Source organism: Schistocerca americana, chromosome 2 (genome assembly GCF_021461395.2).
Source record: "Schistocerca americana isolate TAMUIC-IGC-003095 chromosome 2, iqSchAmer2.1, whole genome shotgun sequence".
NCBI lineage: Eukaryota > Metazoa > Arthropoda > Insecta > Orthoptera > Acrididae > Schistocerca > Schistocerca americana.
The window spans coordinates 465,450,351-465,475,902 of record NC_060120.1 but is presented as its reverse complement, the minus strand read 5'-3'; the positions used below and the strand labels follow the sequence as shown (position 1 = coordinate 465,475,902).

General features: G+C 44.2%; 1 pseudogene; it reads left to right on the top strand.

The window, feature by feature from the left end:
- The first annotated feature begins 505 nt into the window (after positions 1 to 505).
- Positions 506 to 623, top strand: LOC124597647 (annotated as a pseudogene).
- The last annotated feature ends 24,929 nt before the right edge of the window (positions 624 to 25,552 follow it).

Genomic DNA, 25,552 nt, shown 5'->3' with positions numbered 1-25,552 from the left:
GTACCCGCCTTACCAGCAATTAATTTTATATGATCATTCCACTTCAAATCGTTCCGCACGCATACTCCCAGATATTTTACAGAAGTAACTGCTACCAGTGTTTGTTCCGCTATCATATAATCATACAATAAAGGATCCTTCTCTCTATGTATTCGCAATACATTACATTTGTCTATGTTAAGGGTCAGTTGCCACTCCCTGCACCAAGTGCCTATCCGCTGCAGATCTTCCTGCATTTCGCTACAATTTTCTAATGCTGCAACTTCTCTGTATACTACAGCATCATCCGCGAAAAGCCGCATGGAACTTCCGACACTATCTACTAGGTCATTTATATATATTGTGTCGTCCGCGAACACAGGTTATGATATATAGAGGTCGTTTTTGGGAAAGTCCAGTGGAATTGGCTTCCAAAACCCACGTTTCTTGAGTTCTTTCTCCCATTTTTCCATAACTAGGACGATTATTATTATTATCATGATATTGTAAGATTCTAATATTGACTGCCAACGGCCTTGCCGCAGTGGTAACACCGGGTCCCATCAGATCACCGAAGTTAAGCGCTGTCGGGCTGGGCTAGCACTTGGATAGGTGACCATCCGGTCTCCCCAGCGCTGTTGGCGAACGAGGTGCATTCAGTCCTTGCGAGGCAAACTGAGGAGCTACATGACTGAAAGTAGCCGCTCCGGTCTCGTTAACTGACATGTGGCCGGGAGAGCGGTGTGCTGACCACATGCCCCTCCATATCCTCATCCAGTGACGCCTGTGAGTGAGGATGATACGGCGGCCGGCCGGTACCGTTGGGCCTGCACGGCCTGTTCGGGCAGAGTTTAGTTTAGTTCTAATATTGATTGCATAAATTACCAATTACTTTTTTTCGAATGTTATCATTAAATCTTGACACGATATTGTGGAAGTTACTTGTGAAACGTATATATCAGAAACATCTTCTTCACAAACCCACGCACTACACATATACATTGTTTTGCACCGTGCATGTTTGACAGTAAAAGTGAGACATACATGTAATGAATACTAAATATCTCGTTAAATTTCTTCTCCTCCATGTACTCCTTGCAATCGACCAAAAATTGCTTCACTATTCATTCTGAGACAGATAAACTGACAGTATAGACGACAGTTACTACATAATCGCTACTATAGTGCCGTAAATAGTATTACAATTATTATTATTGGCAGTGGCCAGACACAAAGCATTGGCGGCTTGAAGGCTTACAATTTCAGCCAGTTCAGAAGTAAGGAGTACAACAATGAAATGAGTTAGGAGCAGTAAGTACAGACCACACGATTAAACTTGGTTCGTTTTACGTGTGGCCACAGGACGCGGAAGAAGCAAGTGTCGCCAGGAGGGCGAGAGAGGCAGCTCTCTATGGAGAAGGCGTAGGTAGAAGTCGCAATGTACCAGGAGTCGCTTCGTCATTTATTCTAGCAAGCAAACTATAGCAACACAACACATGGAAAAGAAATGTTGCAGTAAATATTTAAATATGTGGAACTAAACACATCATGAAAAGGTTTGCCTCACCTCGGTTCCGAGAGTTCCGTAACCTGTACAGAAAATTGGAATACAGATCAACATAAACATCATTTCCACCCTTTTTATTGCTCATGAAAACCACACATTGCATGTTGAACCACCATACAACGAGACCTTCAAAGGTGGTGGTCCAGATTGCTATACACACTGGTACCTCTAATACCCAGTAGCACGTCCTCTTGCATTGATGCATGCCTGTATTCGTCGTGGCATACTATCCACGAGTTCACCAAGGCACTGTTGGTCCAGATTGTCCCATTCCTCAACAGCCATTCGGCGTAGACCCCTCAGAGTGGTTGATGCATCACGTCGTCCATAAACAGCCCTTTTCAATCTATCCCAGGCATGTTCGATAGGGCTCAGGTCTGGAGAACATGCTGGCCACTTTAGTCGAGCGATGTCGTTATCCTGAAGGAAGTCATTCACAAGATGTGCACGATGGGGCGAGAATTGTCGTCCATGAAGCCGAATGCCTCGCCAACATGCTGCCGATGTGGTTGCACTGCCGGTCGGAGGATGGCATTCACGTATCGTACAGCCGTTACGGCACCTTCCATGACCACTGGCGTCGTACGTCGGCTCCACAAAACAGCAGGAAACCTCTACCTTGCTGCACTCGCTGGACAATGTGTCTAAGGCGCTTAGCCTGACTGGGTTGCCTCCAAACACGTCTCCCACGATTGTCTGATGGAAGGCATATGCGACACTCGTCGTTGAAGAGAACGTGATGCAAATCCTGAGCGATCCCTTCAGCATGTTGTTGGGCCCATCTGTACCACGCTGCATGGTGTCGCGGTTGCAAAGATGGACGTGGCCATGGACGTCGGGAGTAAAGTTGCGCATCATGCAGCCTATTGCGCACAGCTTGAGTCATAACACGACGTCCTGTAGCTGCACGAAAAGCATTATTCAACATGGTGGCGTTGCAGTCAGGGTTTCTCCGAGCGCTAATCCGTAGGTAGCGGTCATCCGCTGCAGTTGGGCGGCCTGAGCGAGGCATGTCATCGACAGTTCATGTCTCTCTGTATCTCCTCCGTGTCCGAACAACATCGCTTTGGTTCACTCCGATACGTCTGGACACTTCTCTTGTTGAGAGCCCTTCCTGGCACAAAGTAACAATGCGGACGCGATCGAACCGCGGTACTGACCATCTAGTCATGGTTGAACTACAGACAACATGAGCCGTGCACCTCCTTCCTGGTCGAATGACTGGAACTGATCGGCTCTCGGATCCCCTCCGTCTAATAAGCGCTGCTCATGCCTCGTTGTTTACATATTTGAGCGGGTTTAGTGAAAAAAATTGTTCAAATGGCTCTGAGCACTATGGGACTTAACATCTGAGGTCATCAGTCCCCTAGAACTTAGAACTACTTAAACCTAACTAACCCAAGGAAATCACACACATCCATGCCCGAGGCAGGATTCGAACCTGCGACCGTAGCGGTCGCGCGGTTCCAGATTGAGGCGCCTAGAACCGCTCGGCCACCAGCGGCCGGCAGGGTTTAGTGACATCTCTGAACAGTCAAAGGGACTGTGTCTGTGATACTATGTCCACAGCCAATGTCTCTTTAGGAGTTCTGGGAACTGGGATGATCCAAAACTTTTTTTTTTATGTGTGTATGATAGAAATGAAACAAAAAAATGACCAGGATACATTTGTAGCATGACTTATGATGTGCCCAGACGGAGAAAAAGCTAAATACTGTATAAAAAAGGTTGTTAGAAGTAAGCTATACCAATCGTTTAATTGACTCATTAACTCTTGTATTCATAAAATACATGATGATTTTAAAGGTGAAAGTATTCAAAGAAAAGTCTTTTTCATCCTTAAGCTTAGTTTGGCACTAATTTTAGTGATGGTAGGGAGAGTGGGTAATTAGCTAATATCCGATTGCTCTAGGGGATAATCAGCTTAGAAATGTTGGAAACCACTGGTCTAATGGATAGACTACCGTCAGCACTGTCGCATGCTTTCTCTTCACGAGTTACTTCGGAGTGGCTTAAAATTTAAAACTGGCCAAACAGGCGGCTAAGAACTGTAAAAACTGGTAATGAAAACTACTTCCTCCGATCGTGCTGCGGATCGAGCTCCACAGAACAGAGTACATATTTACGACCTGGGCACGGACTTGGCTTAATACGTGAGCTTTATCTCGTAAGCACAAGACATCACTAAGAAAAAAAAATTATGGTCGTCGAGGACGTGATCGGACACTTCTGTGTAATATGAATGCTTGTTTTGTTAGGTTTTTGATTTCCTGTCTACACAGGAACAAAGTTGGCAGTGTGCTTGGCACTACAGTATGCTTTCGGGTTTGTAGACAGATGATGAGCATAGTGTTTCGACGACTCATCCAATCGTCTTCTTCAGGCGCTCCGAGTAGCGGTGCTATGTCTGCTAGCTGTCTGGACTTCAGCTAAACCTGTGGCATATTGTTGGCGCCACACACCTATTTATCATTTACTTGGACTCCCTTTGCCTGCTAAGTCGTTTGATGCGCTTTTTCCTTTTTGTAGCCTCCACGGCTATTCCGTCAAACGAACATCTCTTCTTTTTTTCGGCTTTGATGGATGAGATGACAGGTGGGATACAGATCTATAAAAAAATGTAATACACTCAAGGACAAGGCATTTTATTGACAAGTGAGGTGACAGGTACTTCATCGTTCTGGGAGTACATGATAACAAATGCAGGCTCCAGACTGGGTGGTCTGAGAGACCACACCTGGGTGTTAGTTATGTCATCAGCGGCTGGCCCTTCCCGAGGGATTAATATGAATGATACCGGATTTGATCATACGGTACTGCAGTGATTAGTGGAAGAATTAAGTGATTGTGACGATGATTGTTACGAAGAGTTCGTACTAGACATTAATCGTGACTCCGCATCTGAACTGGAGAAAAGCGATGTTGCAAGAGAACACAATAAAGAAGTCTCGCAAACTTCATTGATAAGTTATATGAATCCAATGGAATTCCAAGAAATTTTTATAGAAAAAAATGGATCGAAGTGGTCAGCTAAAGAAGCGCTTTCTTCATCTAGAATACGGAAAAACAATATTATTGTGCAACCTGCTGGTTTATTTACAAGGGGAGGCCGCCATTGTGAAATTCAGATTCGATTCATACTGTGCATAATAAAAGCTCATGGCCAGAGGTGTAATGTGGCAAAGCACCAGGATGCACTTCTCAGCCGCTGTCGAGAAAATCGACAGTTAAAAGAAACCGTTGCGGTGAAATACTCTCTACAATTAGTAGTTTTCTACAGCGTGGTGGTGCAGCGGTAAGCGCTCGGGTTCGTAATCCGAAGGTCGCCGGATCGAATCTCGCTCCATGCAACTTCTTTTTTAGTATTTGTTTTTTGTAATTTATATATATATATATATATATATATATATATATATATATAATTCCTGGCAATCAGTTACAACATTTATGCATATAATAAGTTGTTGAAAGTCGTTTGTCGTGGAAAAACTGGCGACTTCGAACATCATTATGTTTTCCGCAAACAAAGTTGTATTTCACAAATGTTATTAATTGTCTTCATAATGTTAACCACGTATAGTTAACGGAAGACGTAGAAACAGATACGTATAGCGTAAGTCAAACGTTCGAATTAGAACAGAGACCCCACGAACACAAACTTGCTGTGGCAGGTATGAAATATAAACTCCGTTACTTGCTCGTTACACTTGAAGGACAGATGTTGAATGGGCCGAAACGAGTCGCTCCATAACAGCGTAGTTGCCTGCTAACTTCGAAAGAAGGTAGATGCGGTCCCTAGCGCAACTTATAACATCGTCGAAAATCAGTGCGGACGGGAACGCTTTGGTACACCCTGTTAAACAAACGGAAAAATGGAGGCGGTACAATTGGAGAGCGATCCGCCTTCACCAACATGCATAAGCAATTCATTAATAGTTTATATATATATATATATATATATATATATATATATATATATATTTGAATTGCAAAAAACTATTAATAAAAAAATATTGCATGGCGCGAGATTCGATCCGGCGACCTTCGGATTACGAACCCCAGCGCTTACCGCTGCTCTATGACGCTGCAGAAAATCATTAATCGTAGAGAGTATTTCACCGCAACAGTTTCTTTTAACTGTCGATTTTCTCGACAACGGCTGAGAAGTGCATCTTGGTGCTTTGCCACATTACACCTCTGGCCATGAGCTTTTATTATGCGCAGTATGAATCGAATCTGAATTTCACAATTGGCGGCCTCCCCTTGTTAGCCAAACACAAGTGAAAGAAGAAGCTACCTCAAGTGAAGCATGCAAAATTCTCGTTTCTGGTTATCTTTTACAAGAGTTAGTAAAATGGACAAACACAAAAATTAGGAAAGAAAGACACAAATAGATGGTCAGTTACTATGTTTAAAAAACCGATTTAGTAGAGCTGAAGTCTTTCATTTTTCTTTTGATATGGACTGCAGCGCTCAAGTCTAATCAAAACTGGAGGCTGTTTTTTGCTATAAATGGAATATTCCGGTACATAACATCCAAGAACAGATTTGCGTTTTTTTACTGGTGTGCCTCAGATTTCACAGCCCAAGAGAGAAAAAAGTTGTTCCGCAATTCCGAGTGCAAACTTTTTTCTCAATCTATACACAATCCCCAGGAAGTATATACTACAGGAAGCTGTGCTATTATGGATGAAATGTTGGTGGGTTTCCGTGGATGATCCAAATTGAAGATGTATTTCCCTAAGAAGCCCGCCAAATATGGTCTTAATATCTTGTGCCTAACTGATGCAAGGAGTGAATGTCTGCAAAATACCTATTTGTGCACCGAGAAGGATTCTGACAGTATAACATTGACATATGAGGAACGTAAATTTCTGAAACCTACAGAAGCTGTTACAGGTTGACAAATTATCTTCAGAATTCCAACAGGAATATCACAGCTGATAACTGGTTTGGATGCAATGAGCTGATGGAAATGCTGATGGAAAGGTACATTTGTTGATACTGTAAAGAAAAACAAGAAAAAGATACCGCATGAATTTCTACCACACAAAACTAGGAAAGTGGATTCAGAGCTCTATGGGTTCGTAATAACATGACACTGATTTTCCATGTACCAAAGCAGCAGTGTTCGTATTTTCCATGCATCACTTGCACAGTGCAAGTGGTAAACCAGACATCATTGCCTACTACAGTTGTACCAAGGATGGTGTTGATTACCTGGATGCAAAATGTGCTCAGTAGTCGCGAACTCGCCGATGATCTATGGTCATTTTTTACAGAATCTTCGACATAAGCACAGTAAATATATAGTTGATATATGGCTCTCCAAAAAACAGTGTGCCGCTTTGGAGATTACATTTCACGAAAATGCTTGCAAAGGAGCACGCTAGACCGTTTATGGAAATGCAAGTTACTAACAAATACCTCACTATCGAAACTCGAGCCTGCATTAGGAGAGTTTTTAGCGTTCGGCAGGAACTGCCATGCTTTGAACAGAAACTTCAGAAGCGGAAGAATAAAGGAGAAAAGCTGCATACATGTGCCGCTCTAGCAGGAACCCTATATTTGTGGAACGTACAGTAAAAACTTACCAAAATTCTCACCATACGTGAAGATATGTTTGGGTATGTGCGATAAGCAACGTAAAGAAGACTACATTAATTACGTGTAATCGAAGTAAGTGATAAACAGACCTCACTGAAGTTATATCCTAAATATGTTGTTAGCAGTTTTATTGAATAAATGTATTTGCACTGCCGTAATTCATTTGAAACACACAACAAAAGCACCGGGAATCGAACTCGTTCATAAATAGAGGAGCGACGGCAACAGTGCTCCGCAGTCTGGTTGAAGTGCAGGCAGGGGGTACACAGAAGACCACAGCTACGAGCGACTGGGTCAGTCCTATAAACATTGTGCACCAAAATGGACTCGTCATTTGGCTAGGAAACCGAAAACGTATCGTCAATAGTGCCAATGGCTGTCTTTATGAAGCGCTAAATACTGAATCTACGTAACTAAGGGAAATTCATTGGTAGTGTAATTCTAGAACCGCACCAATTACAGGTACTTCATGCTCAGAGACCACATAGCGTATGGTGACTATTACTGTACCTCCAAAGTTAAATTGGAATGTAGGATTCCCAACGTTTTGTAAATGAGAGAGTAAAATCGGTTCCGAATCACATTTATTAGATTTCGAGATATTTGATTTCACTTCTTCCTTGTTCATATTGATTTACTAAGAAAATAATTTGAACGCACAGCCTATTTCAAAACATCTGTTATTTCTTCTTCTGTTTTTCCCTGGCTTGTTTTGATACTGATTCTTGTATTTACAAATTCTGAGTTTCATATTGGACAGAATTATTCAGGAAAAATATAAAAGCTTTGCGAAAGCAGTAGTAAAAGCACTTCCAGCTATTAATTTTGTAAAAACGTTTGTGTAATTTTCAGTAGATGTACCTATATCTGAATGGTGCGAAAAGTGGCAGTTGACCTTAAATAAGACAAAGTGTGAGGTCATCAATATGAGTGATAAAAGGAACTCGTTAAACTTCGGTTACACGATAAATCAGTCTAATTTAAAAGCCGTAAATTCAGCAAAATACCTAGGTATTACAATTACGAACAACTTAAATTGGAAGGAACACATAGAAAATGTTGTGGGGAAGGCTAACCAAAGACTGCGTTTTATTGGCAGGACACTTAGAAAATGTAACAGATCTACTAAGGAGACTGCCTACACTACACTTGTCCATTCTCTTTTAGAATACTGCTGCGCGGTATGGCATCCTTACCAGATAGGACTGACGGAGTACATCAAAAAAGTTCAAAGAAAGGCAGCACGTTTTGTATTATCGCGAAATATGGAAGAGAGTGTCACAGAAATGATACATGATTTGGGATGGACATCATTAAAAGAAAGGCGTTTTTCGTTGCGACGAAATCTTCTCACGAAATTCCAATCACCAACTTTCTCCACATAATGCGAAAATATTTTGTTGACACCGACCTACATAGGGAGGAACGATCAAAAAGATAAAATAAGAGAAATCAGAGCTCGTACGGAAAGATATAGGTGTTCATTATTTCCGCGCGCTGTGCGAGATTGGAATAACAGAGAATTGTGAAGGTGGTTAGATGAACCCTCTGCCAGGCACTTAAATTTGATTTGCAGAGTATCCATTTAGATGTAGATGTATCCAACCTTTAGAAAGTGTATGGAAGTGGGGCACGCGCGAGTCTGTTAAGCTGAATGGACATGCGCAGTCTTAACAACCACAGGAACCTGTCCCAATAAATGGCTAGACAGTCTGGCCCCACGTCCCTCCATACCGCGTCGAGAAGGCGCCATCGTCATAGCACGGCACAGCGGCCTGTCGGCGTCGCATGGTTCTCAGGCTTAGAGCGTGGAGTTTGTTCGTTTTGCATATCTTCCAACAACAGGAGCATATCATTTCACAGATTGTCTCCATAGTGTGCACTGTAATACGAGTAGGTAAGATGAAAGGCCCAATCGATGATTTATGGGCCACACATTGAAAGAGAAGCAGTGTTGAAAATGTCTCTCCATAACATTGACGGAGTTTCGTCACAGTACTGAAGTGAGCTACAGGTGCTGATGATGCTGTAAAGCGTGAAAGCATCTATAATGAACGGATTTATGGGTAGGTATTCAACGGCCGACTTCCATCGCCTTCTTGAAGATACTGACCTGCTGATTATGGAACAGACAGAAGCATCGTTGAAATAATGTACTTGTTTACGTATTTCATCCTCAGATCACGCAGCTGGTTTCAACAGTCCCCGTGCGTTAGCAATATCGTTCACGGAACCTATTGGTCTTAGATCGTCTGAATTCGGCATGTTGCAAGTGGAGACAGGCGCATCCGTTGTACCTCGCTGTAGGTGGCTGAAATACACTGACCTGTGTTTTTCACATAATGATGCACCTTCTGCTCAGTAGAAGTGCTGGTCGTGGATTCGTCGGAGTGGCTGTAACGGTGTAGAATGGTGTGAAGTCTGACAGGAGCTAGTGGTCAAATAATCCCAAAGGCATATCTTTTTAAATCTAACAATTTCCTTTGTGGTGGTTTACAAAACAAGTTGACACAATCACTTATCACCCACCTACGCCATATGCAGATTATAACAGTCTTACACTCATGTATCGCGCCAAAACATTGACAGTTACATTTAACAAACTCTAAACAGTGACACAATTTAACTGACAAGGCATATTCTACCGTTGTCAGCCCAACACGCAACCGCTCACCTCCGCCGTCTCTTCCTGACTGCTGCTTTGTTACCTTGACACAGGGTAGTAAAGTGCTTCCTTTTGTTTTGGGCAAATGAGAGCCCTCCGTTTTGTTGCCTATGTATTGCCTTCTGGGGTCGACCAATGGCCGCTTTCTTACGTGGCTGATGTAATGCCAAGTCACCAGGGACACTACGCAGAATGCTCTCTGGCCCCCAGTTTATTTACCCTCTCAGTCTCACAATCCGGTAGCTGCATACTGCCTAACACTGCGTAATCTTAGGTATCACTCATTGAGTATCCCCTACTAATATAATCATTTTATGGTATCATGAGGTATTTCGACTTATTACCAAGTAATCATCAGGTGTCCGCCTCCGGATCTCAGTGGGCGCCAACACTGTAGCTCAGCGTGTTCGGTCAGAGAAATGGCCGCCCTCTGTAGTAATAATAGTAATAATAATAATAAATACTGACTGAAGTTCTCATCGATGGAACTGAAAGACGTCACGCGACATATGCACAGAACCACTAACGAAAAACGACGAAAAAGTAGATCGTAGGAGCGCAGATTCAGAAGACGCTGTCAGATGTCTGGCTGCTATGCAGAGGACCCGGCATAGATTTCTGGTACTGCCAGCTATTTTTCCTTGGTGGGAGAACTGGGTCATAGTTCACTCACTTGTTCAAATCAAATGGTTCAAATGACTCTGAGCGCTATGGGACTTAACATCTGAAGTCATCAGTCCCTTAGAACTTAGAACTACTTAAACCTAACTAACCTAAGGACATCACACGCATCCATGCCCGAGGCAGGATTCGAATCTGCGACCGTAGCTGTCGCGTGGTTCCAGACTGAAGCGCCTAGAACCGCTCGGCCACAACGGCCAGCTCACTCACTTGTCAGGCTCGTGGTGTCAACTGAGAGGCTACTTGACTGAGAATTAGCGGTTACCAAATCTGCAAAGCCGACAACGACCCAGAGAGCGGTATGCTGAGCTCACGCCGCTCCATACCACATCCAGTTGACGCCATTTAAGAAGACAGGAGAAAGAAAAGACGACATTAAAATACTAGAAAACTCTGTACATAACCAAACGTACTTAATACGTTGCATGGTAGCTCGTCAACTGAGGACGTCCACAGAGCTGTTCACAGTGACAATGTTTCCACGCCCAGATTGTTGCAATTAAAAGTCACTGTTGACTATGTACCAGTACAAAGCTGATAATTCTTAAATCGCAAATATAAGTTATAATAAAATTGATCGTGAGAGAAAGCCATCTCAAAGTGAAAACTAACAAGAAATTACTAAACTATTTGACTTTTCCCCAAGTTTTCAGTTTGAGGAGGTTTTTTCTCACAGTGAGTTTTGCATTGTGAGTAATTTTAAAGCTATGTTTGCGATTTCAGATTTAAAAGCTTGATATTATTATGTAAACAACCTCTCCAGCTGCCTTAACTATGCGCCATACTGAAATACGTACGTTTGAAAAGAAGAAGGTATTTTGATTTGTAATTCGGATTCTTGGCACTTTACTATCCCCTTTTCCTTCTTTTAAAGCAGACAGTCTGATGTGACTTGGTAGTAAGTTGAAACAGGTGATGCAACCATGTCTGCAGAAATATCAGCTAAAGGAATGGCCTTCACCCATCGAGTGACACGGTCGATCACTGACAGAATATATCTGTAGCCCTCAGAAGGAACAAGGGGACAACGATGTGCATGTTATGAAATCGCCCTGAAGGATGTCGAACTTCCCTAGGGGAGGTGGGGTCCACATGCTGACATTGGTGTGTTGGCAGGGAATTCATGCATATGTGTAGGTTTGGCAGTCGTGTTTGATGCCTGGCCAAACAAAATGTTCAGTAACCAGTCATATGGTAGCCTTGATACCAGGGTGGGCAAATTCATGAAGGGCCGAGATAATGGTGCATTGCAAGAGGTTGGGAACAAGCAAATGAACATTGCTAGTGGAAGTGTCGCAGAGGACCACAGATTATACAGCTCAAGTGAGAGCAAAGTATAGGTGTCCTGGCTTAAAAATTGGGTGTGTTTGTCATCATCATGTTGATATTCAAGGTCGTCCAGGTTGAGGGGCGACGAGATAATGTACACATGAGAAACATAATCAGCCACAACATTGTGTGCACCCCAGATGTAGTGATGATCAGTGAAATACTGCCAAATAAGATCGACATGTCGAAACTAGTGGGGTGGAAGGTCCTGTATTTGGTTACAGATTGCTTCTGCAAGGGGTTTGTGGTCTGTATAAATTGTGTAGGGGCGATCCTCAATGTCATCAGGAAGTACTTAATGTCTTCATACACCATGAGAAGTTTGCCATCGAAGGCTGACCATTTGCACAGGGACTTTGTCAATTTCTTAGAGAAGAACTGGAGAGGCTGGGAAACGTCATCGAAGTGTTGTAGGAAGGCTGTGCCTATGGCGGTGTCACTGGTGTTGGCCATGAGGGAAACATAGGTGTTAGGTACTGAGTGGGCCAGCGCGACTGCTTTGGAAAATGCAGTTTTGAGGTTTTTGAAAACATTTACCATCTCCAGCATCCTCTGTGATTTTCATCTGTCACAAGTATTCTTGCCTGCATGTGTGCCAGTCAGAGGAATCTGAATAGACACGGTATTTGCTAGATGGCGTTGGTAGAAATTCACCACTCTTAGGAAACGACAAAGTTCAGAGTAGTCCTCACGGAGAGGTAGGTTAAGAATGCAATCAATGCAAGCAGAATTTGGTCAGACACATTCAGCGGAGACTATGTGCCCAAAGGAACATGACAATATAACTGCTCAACTGTGACTTGTCATGATTAATTTCCACATTGTTGGCAGCCAGAATGGAGTGAACTTGCTCTAGGTGTTGATGTTCCTTGATGGAGGAAGAGAAAATGCGCTACTTTTGGGGGGCATTTTTCAGACCATATTGCATGAAACAATTTTCGAAGAGGCCAAAATTAATAATTATAGCTGTTTTCAGAATATTTGATGAGTTCATTGAGATTTGGTGGTAGGCCTTGCGACAGTCTTACACAGTGAAATGTGAGAGCCATTGAGCAGCTGGGTGAAAATATGGAATGTGTAGTTATTGATGATGGTATGTGCAGTGAAGGATCTGTAATCACCATAAATGCAAAAGTGCTATCCTTCTTAATAACAAGGAGAATGGGAGAGGATCAGTTGCTGTCAGAGGGACAGATGATTTCCAAGTCCAAAAGGCGCTTCACAGTCTCCTTGGCGCAATGTAGTTTGTGAGCATTGAGGCGCTGAGGTTTCAAAAATGTTAAAATGTGTGTGAAATCTTATGGGACTTAACTGCTAAGGTCATCGGTCCCTAAGCTTACACACTACTTAACCTATATTATCCTAATGACAAACACACACACCCAAGCCCGAGGGAGGACTTGAACCTCCGCCGGGATCAGCCGCACAGTCCATGACTGCAGCGGCTAGACCGCTCGGCTAATCCCGCGCGGCGTACCGAGTTTTATGATGTGCCACAGACCTTCAGTGGTTATGATTCTGTTACGCATGCCATTAGTGATAGCCTCTAAAAGCTTGTCACTGGGGATGTGGACTGGTGTCGAAAGGGCAACCTCATTGAAAGGCTCTGAATCACTAAACTTGATGTGAGGGGTGCGCTGCAGTGGCGGTGATAGCAAGGTGCAGTTGATGGATTCAGCAGGCACCAGATCACTAGCCGTAGTGGGAGAAGTGCACTGCAGTGGCATAAGCAGTGGGTCTTGGTCTGCAGAGTCGGCAGGCATCGTGTTACTAGCCATTGTGTGAGATATGCACTGTAGTGGTAGAGGTGGAGGGGCAGGATCAGAGGAGCCGCATTGAGAGTCAGCAGGGAGTAGGCAGATGACAAACGGAGACTGCAATAGTTCGACAGACGTGGAAGCAAAGCGCGAGTGCAGGTCTGTGCTTTGGGAATGGAGGGCGTCAACTTCAGAGTGCTCAACGAAAGTTCGGCGAGCCTTGTGGTAGCTTGTACCTTGAGCGATGCACACTAAGAGAGAGAAATCAGTGACGGGTCAGGAGAGGAGGATGCCTGTGGCTGGCATGCTCTGGTGGCACATGAAATGTGAGAACCTGAATAGTTGCGTAGTGAAGCATACTGTATGTACAGAGAGAGGTCATAGTGGTATAGGAAATCCAACCCAATGACTGGGGCGTCGACGTCTGTGATGCAAAATGTCCAAGGGAAAAGCTGATGCTGAGTAAACTGAAGTGGCATCTTGATGGAGCCATGGATGGCGATGAGTGATATGTCAGAGCGACCAGAGCAATGGCAAGGATGGCAGGTATGATACTGATTCTGTTCCTGTGTCCACAAGGAAATGAAGACCTGACTTTGTATCTGTGACGTATAATCGACTAGCCACAGTAGGAGGGATGGGCTGTGATGAGAGTGGCAGGGCATGGCACCTAAACGTGCCCACCCATCTTGTTTGGGTAAGTGTAAGGTGGCCTGCAGTTCCAGACAGTGACACTGAATGTGGTGTGGAACCAGCAAAGAGGATAAACTGGGTGAGAAGTAGGGGTGGCACAATCAGCGGCTGCCAGTGAACGCTGCTGTGAGACAGAAGTCCATTCAGGTGTCAGTTTGGTCGTTGTAGGTGGGAATCCTGGACCTGCTGCTGGTAGTGCAGGTTGGAGGCCACTAAGTGGCACCAACACACTGGGAGTGATCGTACTAGGGCATGCATGACCTCGGCCATGCAGAGGCAGAGCTGGGAATGAAGGTGTGTCACCCACACTGTCGAAGGAGACAATGCACAAGGAGTACTGGCGATGTCGAGCTATCGTATAGGCTCAGTCGGCAACTCAGAGCTTAGACCCAGAGGGTCTGTTACTTGGGACAGAAGCCATAATTGTTGTTTATACTGCTGCTTCATGAGCCACAGTCTGGCATCACCTGATGTCAGTTTGAGCCCAAAGATGTTGCCAGAGTTGAGACGGTGTTCGTTCGCCAAGTTGCTCCTCACCTGTGGTGGATGACTTTGGCTTGTGGGTGTGAGAGGCGTTCAATGAGCTTATACTGACGCATACTTATGTTCGGTAGGTGGTGACAGTAACAGATCACAGATAGGGTCAGTGTGATCATAGAGATGACTTATCAAACAGATAAATTGCACACTGTCGTCGGTGATGGCGTAGATGTCGAGAAGATTGTGAACCAAGGCAAACCACGTCTTCTTTTGTAGAGCCGGCACCTGCCAGGTGCCACTTGTTGTACAGTAGTTAGCAGAGTAGATTGAGTTGAGTCGTTTGCGGGAAGCGCAAAATCTGGGTTGAGCATGATGTCAAGTGGCCATTGTGGAGCGTGGGCGGTGGCCGCAGGTGGTGCTCGCGAAAGCGAGCGGAAGGCGTGCTGCAGCCGGACCGAAGTGCCTCGCGGCCAATGCGCAGACGTCCTAGCCCCGCACGGAAGAAACGACCGGTGTCGCCGAAAAAACGTGCGGCTCATGCGGGGGCGGCGCGTCCACGTACTGTGAAACTGACGTGATAACGTAGTGGGCGGGAACAGTTGACTGCACCACAAGATTTTGCATTGATTTTTCAAACTGCGGATCCGGTGAGTGTGCACAACAGTTCCAGGAAGATGCAAGCAGCGACGAAGGTAGAGGTTGAGCTATTGCACTATCCTTAACAGGCACGATGTTGGTGTGTTGTAATTGTTGCACAAACTGTCGATATTGTGGGGCAGCGTGATGTGTCGGTCATGTTTGACCAGATGAGGTTATACCGGTGGTTCAAATGGCTCTGAGCACTATGGGACTCAACTGCTGAGGTCATTAGTCCCCTAGAACTTACAACTAGTTAAACCTAACTAACCTACGGACATCACAAACATCCATGCCCGAGGCAGGATTCGAACCTGCGACCGTAGCGGTCTTGCGGTTCCAGACTGCAGCGCCTTTAACCGCACGGCCACTTCGGCCGGCTATACCGGTGGTGTTTAGCCCGCTCGAAGGAAAATGAAACTGTTCATGTTTGACATTGTCTCTCGCCGTAGACGCGACAGGTGCTTGTCGTTCCTACACCAGAGTGGACATAGCAAAAACAGTGTTCGATGGAACATTCGTGAGGCGATTCGTGTTGTAGAAGAGTGTGTAGTAAGCACACAACAATGCACAGAGAGAATTCGAAAATCTTCATTGTCGGGGTCACCACTGTGATTAGTTATGTGTCTACTGTAGATAAACACAATTGAGTTACTTTGCAAGCACATCTCATTTATTATTAACACAAGACAGTACGCACAAATCGGTAAACACATACACAACATGAGTTCACAGACGAGTTAACACACTGACTGGTCCAAAGATCTCGGAAAGTCAGAGAGAGCACATTTCACCAAGGTCGACATCTGCCATCCTGTCATTGGTTTTATTTTCATTAATGTTATTAATATCATCCTTAATTTTTGTTCGATCCTATAACCAAGCTGTCGTGCATAAGGTCTCTTTCCTCTTCCAGCCTCAAAATAAAGTTTCTTCTCCTCTATACACGTTCACCGCTAGGTATAGTTACGTATCAATAATGTAGTCATATGTTTCTTCTGCACATGCAACAATTACAGCCTGGGTTCTTTAAGTATCAACATCGTAAATGTAGCGTCACAAGATTCAAGCCGCATATCTTTCGACATCCAATAAAATCCACTGCAATATGATTTTAAAATGTTACCTGTTTATGCTGTCATTAGAATACTTAAGGAGGGGAATCATTTTTTCACATTGAAAACTGATGCGGGAAATTAAATTTGCTGTTGCCAGTCAATACAGCCACTTGGTTGTCGAACACATTTACCGTGTAATGCGCCCTGGCTAGAGCCAGTTTTGCTTTTGATGCTTAATGAGATGTTTTAACTCTGAATAGATGCTATATATCCATAACGTATATTGTCAACCTACGTGTCACCATAATTATTGTAAACACCGATTATATAGAAGTTTGTTCTATCCTTTTAATATTAGTTCCCTGTACTAAAGATTTGATCTGAACATGCAGTTAAAGCGAAAAATGTGATCGGGAACAATGATAAAAAGAATATAGCGACCTATACAAGTGTGTATTACTGAGCGAAACAGGGTCGATGACCTGCTGAAAGACCTTTTTGTCAAAAGTAATGTTACGTAAACACAGTCCAGGAATACTCATTTTTAGTTATTATTGAAAGAACATGCTGATGAACTTAGCAACAACAACAAAAGAATGTGCCACTGGCAATAAAAAGAAGTATGTGGATAATACAGATAGGTCTCAAGTCCACTTTAATGATATTGTTGATACGGTCCGCCCAGTGTCTACCGTGACAGATGGTTCAAATGGCTCTGAGTACTATGGGACTTAACTTCTGAGGTCATCAGTCCCCTAGAACTTAGAACTACTTAAACCTAACTAACCTAAGGACATCACACACATCCATGCCCGAGGCAGGATTCGAACCTGCGACCGTAGCGGTCGTGACAGATGGCTTCACTCTAAAGAATATTACCATGGCCTGCACGTTCGCCCACCTCAATCCTTTGGAGTCTTTTTTGAGTGGAAAACAAAGGAAAACTACTTTATACATTGGACAATCAACAAGCAGACACGTTTTATCAGCGTGTCATGGAAACCGGCGAAAGTCTTTAATACCGTCTGCACGTCTTTGAAATGAGTGCGGAAGTCCATTTTCCGACGAGTTCATGCATGTATAGAAAAATGAGCAGGACACAAAAGTTGTACATGTTTCTGTGAAATGATGACATGAATAAGTCGTGTTTGGTGACAACTGGAAACATAAATGCGCTAGTGTACAATCCTGTTTAACAATAATTCAAAATCTAAGAATTTCTGGGCATAAATCTACATGACGTTTACCTTTGTTCTGATTGCATTCTCACAGTTGATTCTCAGCCTTGATTACGTCATGCGGACCAGAAGTGACCCTAAAAAATAACAGGAGCCAATGATGATGTCCTAACACTATCCAAATATGTATGGACGAAATGAAAAATTAAAAGCTACTCTGTGTTCAAGTTCAAATTATTATTGCATCAGTCGTAGCTTAAAAAGAGGTTTGATTTCTTGCGAAGCAAACTGAGACTCTTCTTTTTGAGACCTTTTCTACTATGAAGGACTAGAATTTAAATACAGTAGTTTGGCATTAACACGTGCTCTGATGCAGATGAGTTCACTGTCAAATTCGCTGAATGAAATCAAAGCCAACTACGCCACGGAAGGTGTGAAGGATCGCTTCCACCGCCCTTCCTGCTGTTGAGAACGTCTCAGGCTTTGGCGTATCGGTTATTTTGAATACTGCATTTCATTATATGTACTTGTGATTCGGCATGAAAGTGATGTTTGCAAATCTCACGGTCTGCGCAGAGGCGCAGATCTTCCCTGCAATCAGTCGTTCGCTACCTTCGACCTTTTGCAACTGCCGCAATGCCAATACTGTTTCATCGACTTATGCATTCAAGCGTCACATGTTGATGGGAGTACGGCATAACGGACGGATTCTAAGTCATAGAGACATCTGTTGCTGTTTTGCATACAGTGATAAAGAGAAACTTATATTTTGATCTATCCTTCTGGCTGAACTAGTAAAACTAAATTTTTGACGCTAATATTTTACAATACATAACATCATTCGTTTGGTGGAAGCCACCAAACAATACATTTTTGAGCAACGGCATCGAAAAAAAGTTCTCAGGGAATTAGAGAGGGCGAGTGTTTAATTATCTTTGCTTTTATGTTAATATTCAGATCCTATTTATGTACCGATAAATTAAACAAAACATGTAGTTTCAAAGGCAATCGGAAGCTTTAACAAAAAGAGGGAGATTTGTTGTTCAACAGTAATGTTCACAATTAAACTTTTCTCAAACATAGTGGGAACGTGTGCTGAACCTGAAACCAACATCTGTCAGTACGGTCTAGTTTCAGCCCCAGTATACAACGCATACGTGGCAACATAGGAAAATCACTATCCAAACAATCTTCCACATCACTCTCAGTACCCCCCCCCCCCCCCCTCCCCTGCTGTTTTCCAGGAAATTTTCATTTCAGATATTTATGATGAGTATAGGCATGTTTATTCAAAATAGAAATATGTAAACTGGCAGAATACCGCAACGCCTATATAAGACAACAAGTGCGTGGCGCAGTTGTTAGGTCGTTTACTGCTGCTACAACGGCCGGTTATCAAGGTTTAAGTGAATTTGAACGTCGTGTTATAGTCGACACAAGAGCGATGGGACACAGCATCTCCGAGGTAGCGACTATTTCACGGGTGTATACTCAGAATATCAGGAGCCCGGTAAAACATCAAATCTCCGACATCGCTACGACGGAAAAAGATCCTGCAAGATGGGACCAACGACGACTGAAGAGAGTCATTCAATGTGGCGTAAGTAAATTGTTGCAGATTTCAATGCTGGGCCAACAACAAGTGTCAGCGTGCGAACCATTCAACGAAACATCGTCGATATGGGCTTTCAGAGCCGAAGGCCCACTCGTGTGTCCTTGATGACTGTGCGATGCAAAGTTTTATGCCTCGCCTGAGCCCGTCAACAATGATATTGGGCTGTTGATGACTGGAAACATGTTGCCTGGTCGGACGAGTCTCGTTTCAAATTGAATCGAACGGATGGTCGTCTACGGATATGGAGACAATCTGATGAATCCATGGATTTTGCATGTCAGCAGGGGACTGTTCAAGCTGGTGGAGGCTCTGTAATGGTGTGGGGCGTGTGCAGTTGAAGTGATATGGGACCCCTGACAAGTCTAGATACAATTCTGACAGCTGACACGTGGGTAAGCATCCTGTCTGATCACCTGTATCCATTCATGTCCATTCTGCATTCCGAAGGACTTGGGCAATTCCAGCAGGACAATGCGACACCCCACACGTCCAGAATGGCTCCAGGAACATTCTTCTGAGTTTAAACACTTCCGCTGGCCACCAAACTCTCCAGACATGAACATTATTGAGCATATCTGGGATGCCTTGCAACGTGCTGTTCAGAAGAGATCTTCAACCCCTCGTACTCTTACGGAGTTAAGGGCAGCCCTCCAGGATTCATGGTGTCTGGTTCCTCCAGCACTATTTCAGACATCAGTCAAGTCCAAGTCACGTTGTGTCGTGGCACCTCTGCGTGCTCGCGTGGGCCCTACACGATATAAGGCAGGTGTACCAGTTTCTTTGGCTCTTCTTTGTAATATTGTACATAGATTTGCAAAAAATAGGTACATTAACGATACAGCATAACATTCATCAATGCGTAGTACGACTTGTCATTTTTTTTACGTACAATGCTGTTTGTAGAATAATACGGTTGTGCATGTTATAAACGACCGGTATGCAGTATTTTTAGGAGAAACCAAACATTGCCCGAGTATAAGTATGTTTGTACTTCAGAAAATTCGTTAGGTATGTCGTCCCACGCTAACACCATTGCGCAGCAAGAGTGATGCATTGTCAGAAAGTGTATGTTCCGGGTTTCCGGCAGACACAGTTCTGCCGCGTTACGGATGACAGGTGCACCACAGCGTGTGAGTGGAAGGGCGCGGCAACTGGAAACTTGTTCTACAGCTGAGGTAAGCAGAACATTAAGATTCTCGTGAGCAAAACGTCTAAATCGCGCACATTCACCGTGAAATTCTGGCGATATACAGGTTGAGGCAGCTAAGTCATAACACCCCTTGTATCTCCCCAAAAGTAATAGATACAAAGATGCCGTTTGGACAGTGAACTGCAGGGACAGGGGCTACTTGAATACATCTCATTTCATGTTTGTGCTATTTTTTATTAAACAGATAGGAAGCCATCTTTGGTTTCTTTTAAAAGGAAACCTTGTGTTAAATTTTAGCGTAACATAATGGGCTTAAAAAGATGGTTTCAAATATGTGTATATCATAATATTTAGGCGAATAGTGCTTGAGACACACATATATGTTCTCGTATCGTGTTCGTCCTTCGAAGCGGCGTTGTCCAATGCGACTTTTCGTGTTGACCACAGAGGAACTTAACAAGGAAGGCGTTTTTCTGCTTCTCGACAACGCCGCAAGGTGACGCACGAGGTAGCTGGAGAGAAGGGTATAAATATGCTGCTGGGCTAATGAGACATCGCATTTCTCTCACAGTTTGTAGGAGCAGACATGTACACCAACGAAGAAAAGTTTGATATGCTTCTAATGTATGATGAAAGCAGAAGAAATGCTGTTAGAGCAATAAAGCGATATGGAGTGCTGTAGCCTGATCTTGAGCGTCCTACACGCCAGCTTTTTGCACGTATTTGCAAGAAACCACTTGAATCTGGATCATGGAACGCCATACAGAGGACAAGGCAGAAAACTGCAACTGGCGAGGTACGTGAAGAGGGCGTTCTAGCGTTGGCGAATAACGACCCTACTGTTTCGTCGCGACGTATCGCCTCGGAATGTGGTATAAGTCAGAGAATTGTTCTACGCATATTGCACCGGCATAGTTTTCACCCGTTTCACCTCTCATTACATCAAGCACTATCCGGTGTTGATTTTGAATGGCACCAGACATTTTGCCGGTTTGCTCTGCAATCCCTACAAGATGATCCAACGCTTTTTCAGCGGGTGCTTTTTACTGATGAAGCAACTTTCACCAACCACGGTAATGTGAATTTGGATAATATGCATTACTGGTCAATAGAGAACCCTCATTTGCTTCGACAGGTACAGCATCAGCAACCTTGGAGTGTTAACGTGTGGTGCGGCATCGTCGGAAAAGTCATTGTGGGGCCGTACGTCATTCCGGGTGTACTAATGGCAGTAACTATGCACAGTTCCTGCGAAACGTTCTGCCCACTTTGGTGGAAGAGGTACCACTTACTACGCGTCAGTGCATGTGGTTCCAACATGACGGTTGTCCTGCTCACTCTTCCCGTCTGGCTACAGAGCTGTTAAATGAAAAGTTCCCGGATTGTTGGATAGGACGACGTGCTGAAGTGAAGTGGCTATCCTGGTCTCCTTATTTGACCACTCTTGATTTTTTTTTTCTGTGGGGAGCAATCAAAGATAAAGTGCATGCTCAAATACCAACTACGCCAGACGATTTGAAGCGACGTAGTATCGAAGCGTGCGCTGATATCTCAAGTGACACCCTCGCAGCCATTCACAAATCATTCGAACGGCGACTACAAATGCGCATTGCAGCAGAGGGGAATCACTTTGAGCACATGCTTCAGTAAAGTTTTCTATAATGTATAGTATGTATTTTGCAAATTTGTGTGTATTTGCTTCGTATTGTGGTCAGTAGTAAATATTTTCAAATAAAAAACAAATACGTACTAAGTAATTGTGACCAATAAGGCCACCTCATTTACATTTGTATTTCTGTTACTTAAACTGTATTAATATCTTGTAGTATTTTAATACTGTATTTTGTCTGCTACACTACTGGCCATTAAAATTGCTATACCAAGAAGAAATGCAGATGATAAACGGATATTCATTGGACAAATATATTATACTATAACTGACATGCGATAACATAATCACGCAATTTGGGTGCATAGATTCTGAGAAATCAGTACCCCGAACAACGACCTCTGGCCGTAATAACGGCCTTGATACGCCTGAGCATTGAGTCAGAGCTTGGATGGCGTGTACAGGTACAGCTGCCCATGCAGCTTCAACACGATACCACAGTTCATCAAGAGTAGTGACTGATTTATGGTGACGAGCCATTTGCTCGATCACCATTGACCAGACGTTTTCAATTGGTGAGAGATCTGGAGAACGTGCTGGCCAGGGCAGCAGTCGAACATTTTCTGTATCCAGAAAGGCCCGTACATGACCTGCAACATGCGGTCGTGCGTTATCCTGCTGAAATGTAGGGTTTCGCAGGGATCGAATGAAGGGTAGATCCCGGGTCGTAACACAACAGAATTGTAACGTCCACTGTTCAAAGTGCCGTCAATGCGAACAAGAGGTGACCGAGACGTGTAAACAATGGCACCCCATACCATCACGCCGGGCGATACGCCATTATGGCGATGGCGAATACACGCTTCCAATGTGCGTTCACCGCGATGGTGCCAAACATGGATGTGACCATCATGATGCTGCAAACAGAACCTGGATTCATCCGAAAAAATGACGTTTTGCCATTCGTGCACCATGGTTCGTCGTTGAGTACACCATCGCAGGCGCTCCTGTTTGTGATGCAGCGTCAAGGGCAACCGCAGCCATGGTCTCCGAGCTGATAGTCCATGCTGCTGCAAACGTCGTCGAACTATTCGTGCAGATGGTTGTTGTCTTGCAATCGTCCCCATCTGTCGACTCAGGGATCGAGACGTGGCTGCACGATCCGTTACAGCCATGCGGATAAGATGCCTGTCATCTCGACTGCTAGTGGTGCGAGGCCGTTGGGATCCAGCACGGCGCTGCGTATTACCCTCCTGAACCCACCGATTCCATGTTCTGCTAACAGTCATTGGATCTCGACCAACGCGAGTAGCAATGTCGCGATACGATAAACCAGAGTGGTGATAGACTACAATCCGACCTTTATCAAAGTCGAAAACGTGATGGCACACATTCTCCTTCTTACACGAGGTATCACAACAACGTTTCACCAGGCAACGCCGGTCAACTGCTGTTTGTGTATGAGAAATCGGCCCACGCCCGGGTTCCCGGGTTCGATTCCCGGCGGGGTCAGGGATTTTTCTCTGCCTCGTGATGACTGGGTGTTGTGTGATGTCCTTAGGTTAGTTAGGTTTAAGTAGTTCTAAGTTCTAGGGGACTGATGACCATAGATGTTAAGTCTCATAGTGCTCAGAGCCATTTGAACCATTTGAGAAATCGGTTGGAAACTTTCCTCATGTCAGCACGTTGTTGGTGTCGCCACCGGCACCAACCTTTTCTGAATGCACCGAAAAGCTAATCATTTGCGTATCACAGCGTCTTCTTCCTGTCGGTTAAATTTCGCGTCTGTAGCACGTCATCTTCGTGGTGTGGCAATTTTAATGGCCAGTAGTTTATTTTGGTAACACAGTTGTCAAATAACTGAATAATATTTGCGCCGGCCGGAGTGGCCGTGCGGTTCTAGGCGCTACAGTCTGGAACCGAGCGACCGCTTAGGTTAGTTAGGTTTAAGTAGTTCTAAAGGACATCACACACATCCATGCCCAAGGCAGGATTCGAACCTGCGACCGTGGCGGTCGCTCGGTTCCAGACTAAGTTAGAACTACTTAAACCTAACTAACCTAAGGACATTACCCACATCCATGCTCGAGGCAGGATTCGAACCTGTTACCGTAGCGGTCGCGTAGCTCCAGACTGTAGCGCCTAGAACCGCTCGGCCACTCCGGCCGGCAGAAAAGTAGTATCAGATGACTCTAACATCTGTGAATCACAAATGCAACCGGCCAACTCATACAAGTAGCTGGGGGTAGCAGTTTGTAGTGATATGGAATGGAACGATCACAGGCTGAACTGTAGATTAGGCAGGTGGCAGACTCCAATTCATTGACAGGATACTGGGAAAATACAGTCTGCAAAGAAGACTACTTACAAATCACTTGTGTGTCCAGTATTAATATATTACTTAGGTGTTGGACGCCTACCAAACAGAACTACCAGCTACTATTGTTGTGGCAGTTTGAAACTTCCCCCTGAGAAAATTATGAATGACTGTGCTGGTAAACTCCTACGTTATTTGATTTTCAAACAGCTGATCAAAGCTCAACTTACTCAAGCAGTTTTCTCATTACTTATTCTGATCATCACTAAACTGACACATAATATTTTTAGCGCAACACAATCTGACTTTCAATAATCCCTACAAAAGAATGGCCGTGCCTAACTATAACCTATTCCTTTCATGAATCACATACCTCACAAAAATCTTGGTTACTCGAACTACTGCAATACAGCGAGCGCCAATACTGCCAGCTAAATAAAAAATTCTACCTACTGAAGGCTCTAACTACTGATAGGCATAGATTTTGATAGAGAACAAACAATGTATTTACCTTAATAATGTTCAAAAGTCATCATATATATCTATCTATCAATTCGTGACAACCTTCTTTACAAATTTCCTTTTCCTGGCGGACGCACGTCCAGATCGTTCACTTATAGTAACCTCTCAAAACTCTGGAATGTCTTTTTCCACATCCACCACTGCTGGCGGCCTACCTTCAACTGCCCAACGCTACAATAGCGAATATTCCAACAATGCCAACCAGCCACAGACTGCACACAGTCAGTGATTTTCATACAGAGCGCTACGTGGCGTTACCAGCATAAAAACCTAAACAGCGTACTTACAAGTTAATAAAAAGAAAAGAGAGAAAGGGTAATTGTTGTTGAAGCAGATTGATAAGAAGACTGGACGCGAGAGGGAAGCTGGAGGTTTCTTCGAAAAGAACTACCACTGTTGTGGAGAAATGCGCAATGAGACGAACAGAAATGAAACGTTTACTCAAAGACAGTTATTTGACTGAAGTCCGCCTGCTTAGCTGGGTGGTAACATGCTCGCCTCCCATGCAAGTAGGCCCGGGTTCGATTCCCGGCCGGGTTGGAGATTTTCTCCGCCCGGGGACTGGGTGTTGTATTATCCTCATCATTTCATCCTTATCACCGGCGCGCAAGTCGCCCAGGGTGGCGTCGAATGAAGTTAAGACTTGCACTTGGCGGCCGAACTTCCCCGAATAGGGGCCACCCGGCCATCGATGCCATACGCTTATTTT